The following is a 4,628-nucleotide window of genomic DNA, read 5'->3' as shown; positions in this document are numbered from 1 at the left end:
CTGCTACAAACCTTATGTGTCTACACTTAATAGGGACCTTTTGTCCCTAGCTGCTTTCAGAGTTATGTCTCTTTTTAAAACTTTTTTTATTTAAAAATTTTTAATGTTTATTTATTTTTGAGAGAGAGAGAGAGAGAGAGAGAGAGAGAGACACGCAAAGGGAGATGGAGACACAGAATGTGAAGCAGGCTCCAGGCTCTGAGCTGTCAGCACAGAGCCTGACACAGGGCTCAAACTTATGAACTGTGAGATCATGACCTGAGCCGAAGTTGGATGCTTAACTGATTGAGCCACCCAGGCACCCTTCAGAGTTCTGTCTTTATCTTTGTATTTTGCAAGTTTCTGTATGATACGTCATGATGTGGACCTGTTCTTGTTGATTTTGAGGGGAGTTCTCTGTGCCTCTTGGACTTGAATGCCTGTTTCCTTCCCCAGATCAGGGACGTTCTCAGCTATAATTTGTTCAAATAAACCTTCTACTCTTATTCCCTCTCTTCTTCTGAGACTCCTATGGTATGGATAGTGTTTCATTTCATGGAATCACTAAGTTCTCTAAGTTTCCCCTCATGATCTACTAACTACCTTGCCCTCTTTTTTTTTCAGCTTCATTATTTTCCATAATTTTATCTTCTATATCACCTACTCTCTCCTGTGCTTCTTCAATCCTCACTGTGATTGTATCCAGTTGGTTTCGCATCTCAGTTATAACATTTTTTATTTCAGCCTGACTAGTTTTTAAGTCTTTGATCTCTGCAGGAAAGGTTTCCCTGGTGTCTTCTATGCTTTTTGTTGAAGCACAGCTAGTAGTCTTATGACTGTTGTTCTAAAGTCTTGTTCAGATATATGGCTTATATCTGTTTTGAGCAAATCTCAGGCTGTGATTTCTTCTTGACCTTTCTTTTGGGGAGAATTCCTCTGTCTTGTCATTCTGGCTAACTTTCTGCCTTTTGCATGTTTTAAAAGCATGTTATGTTTCCTGCCCCCAGGAGTACTGCTATATTAAAAAGGTGTCATACACTGTCCAGGGTCTGGCATTTCAGGAAGTGTTTCTGTTGTATGCTGTGTGCACTCTGCTGTTGCATTCTGGCTGTCCTTCCCCACTGGTCAATTCTCTGCAGACTCCTCCTTGCTTGCCGTGGGGAGTGTTTGGACCTTTCAACTAGGTGTGCTTTGATTTGTTTGTTGAAGTAAGCCTGGAAAAAACAGTGGTGGGGGGCGGGGGGAAGGCTGATCCCCAAAAAAGTGGAAAGAAAAGGGAACAGCAACAACAAAACCCAAACAGAGAATCAAAAACCTGTAAGACTGATTCAAAAGAGAAAAGAAAGAAAAAGAAATGACTTTTTTAAAAGGCCTAATCCAAAATATAAAATCAAAAAAAAAAAAGGGAAAAGGAAAAAAAAAAAAAAAGACAAGACACTGTGCCAGATTCCAAAAGAAAAAAAGAAGAAGAAAATGAAAAAAACCGTAAGACTGGTCCTATTTCCAGCAGAACTGCAGGTGACACTTTGAAGCCCTGGATTTTCAGCGCATTTGGTGCATGGGGAGGTGCTGGCCGTGCTGTTCTGGAGACCCAGAGCCAGTCTTGCCCCAGTAAATAAGCAGTTGCCAGGGATGGGGGGTTGGGTTTGGTGTGAGTGGGTCCTGCCTTCACTGGGGGCTGCCATGTTGCTCTCTGAAGTCCCACTGTGTTGGTGTTGGGGGGAATATGGCACCTCCCCAGTCTCTTGTCCCTGGGCAGGGGATCTGACAACTTCACTGTTCAGGCAGCCCTCACAGAACAGCGAGGGCAGTCAGCTTGTCCCACACCACAACTCTTTGTGTTTTTTCTTTGATGTGGGAGGGAGATTCTAAACTTGAAATCTTTAAGGACCTGGCTCAGTGCAGATCTGCTTCCCTTCTCCAGAGTAGAGCCTCTTGACGCTGTGTCTGAAGTCCTTTGTCCCTGAAATAGTCTCATTGCTGTACAGTGCACAGAATCTGTGGTGTAGCGCCTCTAAGAGCAGCAAAGGTTATATTCCCTCGGGGGGTACCTCTGTCCCCTGTTGATGAAAGGCATTGGGCTGGTGCCTGCAGGGTCTTTTGTCCTTGGGGAGGCAATATACCCTCTTCAAAAAGTGTCCAGGAAGGGGACTGTTCTCTCCCAGTGCACACCAGAAATCTCTACACCATGTTGTACAGTCAGAGGCCAGCTTCCTCCTCCCCAGGAGCCACGCCATGGCTCTGCTCCAGAGAAAGTTGCGTGCTTCCAAAACCTGAGAGTTCGAGCTCCAAACACTGCAAAAAAACCCCCTACGACATTCAGTGTCTCTTGCTCCCCGGTCCATGGTCCAGAGAGATTTTCCTCCTGTGCAAACTCGGTGCTGTGTTTCTCAACCCCTCTCTTTCTCTCACTGTCAGTCTGAAATGAGTTGTTTTGTAGGCAGCATATAGATGAATCTTATATTTTAAAACTCTTCTTGTTTATCAAATTTGTGAGTGTAGAATTATTGAAAGTATTCCTTTATTATCTGTTTAATGTCTGTGTGATCTGTGTGTGTCATCTCTTGTTTTATTCATATTAGTAATTTTTGTCTTCTCATTTTTTTTCTTATTTAGCTTGGCTGGAGTCTTATCATTTTTATTGATCTTTCAAAAACCAACTTTTGGTTTTGTTCATTTTTTCCTCTTAATTTCCTGTTTATATTTTCATTGATCATACTCTCATTCTTTTTTCTCCCCTTTGAATACTGTTGATTTTTATTTGCTTTTACTTTTTAAAGCTGTCATAGGTATTTTCCCAGAATGCCTTACACCTGGCTTGGTAAAAAGATTTTATTTTTCATGCAAAGTATATGCAAACATTTGTTTGACCACAGTTACACAGTAAATTATAACTGTAGTTGTGATAATACTACTAAGCTAACTTTTTCTTTTGTGTTGTTGTGTTAAAAATACACATAACATAAAATTACCATCTTACCACTTTAAAAAAATATTTTTATTTATTTTTGAGAGATAGAAAGTCAGAGCACAAGCTAGGGAGGGAGAGAGAGAGGGAGACACAGAATCCGAAGCAGGCTCCAGGTTCTGAGCTGTCAGCACAGAGCCCAAGATGGGACTTGGACTCACAAACCATGAGATCATGACCTGAGCCAAGTACCACACTTAACTAACTGAACCATCCAGATACCCACATGTATATTTTATTTTAAAGCTACTGTTCTCTTGTAAATGTGTACCCAAGATAAAGTGTTCTTCACACTGAATATTTTAAGAAATGAGTGGTTTGGGGCGCCTGGGTGGCACAGTCGGTTAAGCGTCCGACTTCAGCTAGGTCACGATCTCGCGGTCCGTGAGTTCGAGCCCCGCATCAGGCTCTGGGCTGATGGCTCGGAGCCTGGAGCCTGTTTCCGATTCTGTGTCTCCCTCTCTCTCTGCCCCTCCCCCATTCATGCTCTGTCTCTCTCTGTCCCAAAAATAAATAAAAAACGTTGAAAAAAAATAAAAAAAAAAAAAGAAATGAGTGGTTGCCATTTATGAAAGTAGCAATTAAAATGAGATTTTTAATGAAACTTTTCAGAAAACATTTGTTCTTATGTCATGTTGAACATATGAGTCCAATGTTTTGATGAGCAGTGTGAAGAGGTAAATAAAAGACTCCATTTTAAGACAAATTCTTTCTTTCTGTATAAATCAGATCATAAAATATTTTTCTTGTGAAACTGCAAAATATATCTCCTTTTATAGTAATTTAATGCTTTAATATTATTATTAAAGAGTCTTAAAAACAGTTTCCATCCCAGTAACATTTTTTTGCTTGATCTAAATATGTAGATTTTTAGGGGCGCCTGGGTGGCTCAGTCAGTTGCGTGTCCGACTTCGGCTCAGGTCATGATCTCACGGTCCGTGAGTTCGAGCCCTGCGTCAGGCTCTGTGCTGACAGCTCAGAGCCTGGAGCCTGTTTTGGATTCTGTGTCTCCCTCTCTCTCTCTGACCCTCCCCTGTTCATGCTCTGTCTCTCTCCGTCTCAAAAAAATAAATAAACATTAAAAAATTTTTTTTTAAATTATGTAGATTTTTTTAAAATTTTTTTTCTTTTCAACGTTTATTTATTTTTGGGACAGAGAGAGACAGAGCATGAACGGGCGAGGGGCAGAGAGAGAGGGAGACACAGAATCGGAAACAGGCTCCAGGCTCTGAGCCATCAGCCCAGAGCCCGACGCGGGGCTCGAACTCATGGACCGCGAGATCGTGACCTGGCCGAAGTCGGACGCTTAACCGACTGCGCCACCCAGGCGCCCCTAAATTATGTAGATTTTTAAAGAGCATTAAAACATAATACTAATATGTCTTTCCTTTGACATAGGATTATTCTCTTTGCCGGGTCATAGACTGGATGTTTTGTTAACTGGATGTTTCCTAAATATGAGTAAATTATGCGGTTTCTAATTCTCTATTATTGGTTAGTTATTTAGGAAAATCCTTATCTCATACCCTCCAAAAAGATGTGCATGTGTATGTATGTGTGTTTTCCCTAAAGTGCTAAAGGTGTTCATACTAAAATTAAAGATTTTGTATAATAATATTCTTACTCATTTAGTAATACTGTATATTAAACTGTCTCAATCTAAAAATGCTTGATATATCAT

The sequence above is a fragment of the Herpailurus yagouaroundi genome, unplaced genomic scaffold (genome assembly GCF_014898765.1).
Source record: "Herpailurus yagouaroundi ecotype Mexico unplaced genomic scaffold, PumYag 185, whole genome shotgun sequence".
Classification (NCBI taxonomy): Eukaryota; Metazoa; Chordata; class Mammalia; order Carnivora; family Felidae; genus Herpailurus; species Herpailurus yagouaroundi.
The sequence above is the reverse complement of the archived record's forward strand: the minus strand, read 5'-3'. Positions refer to the sequence as shown.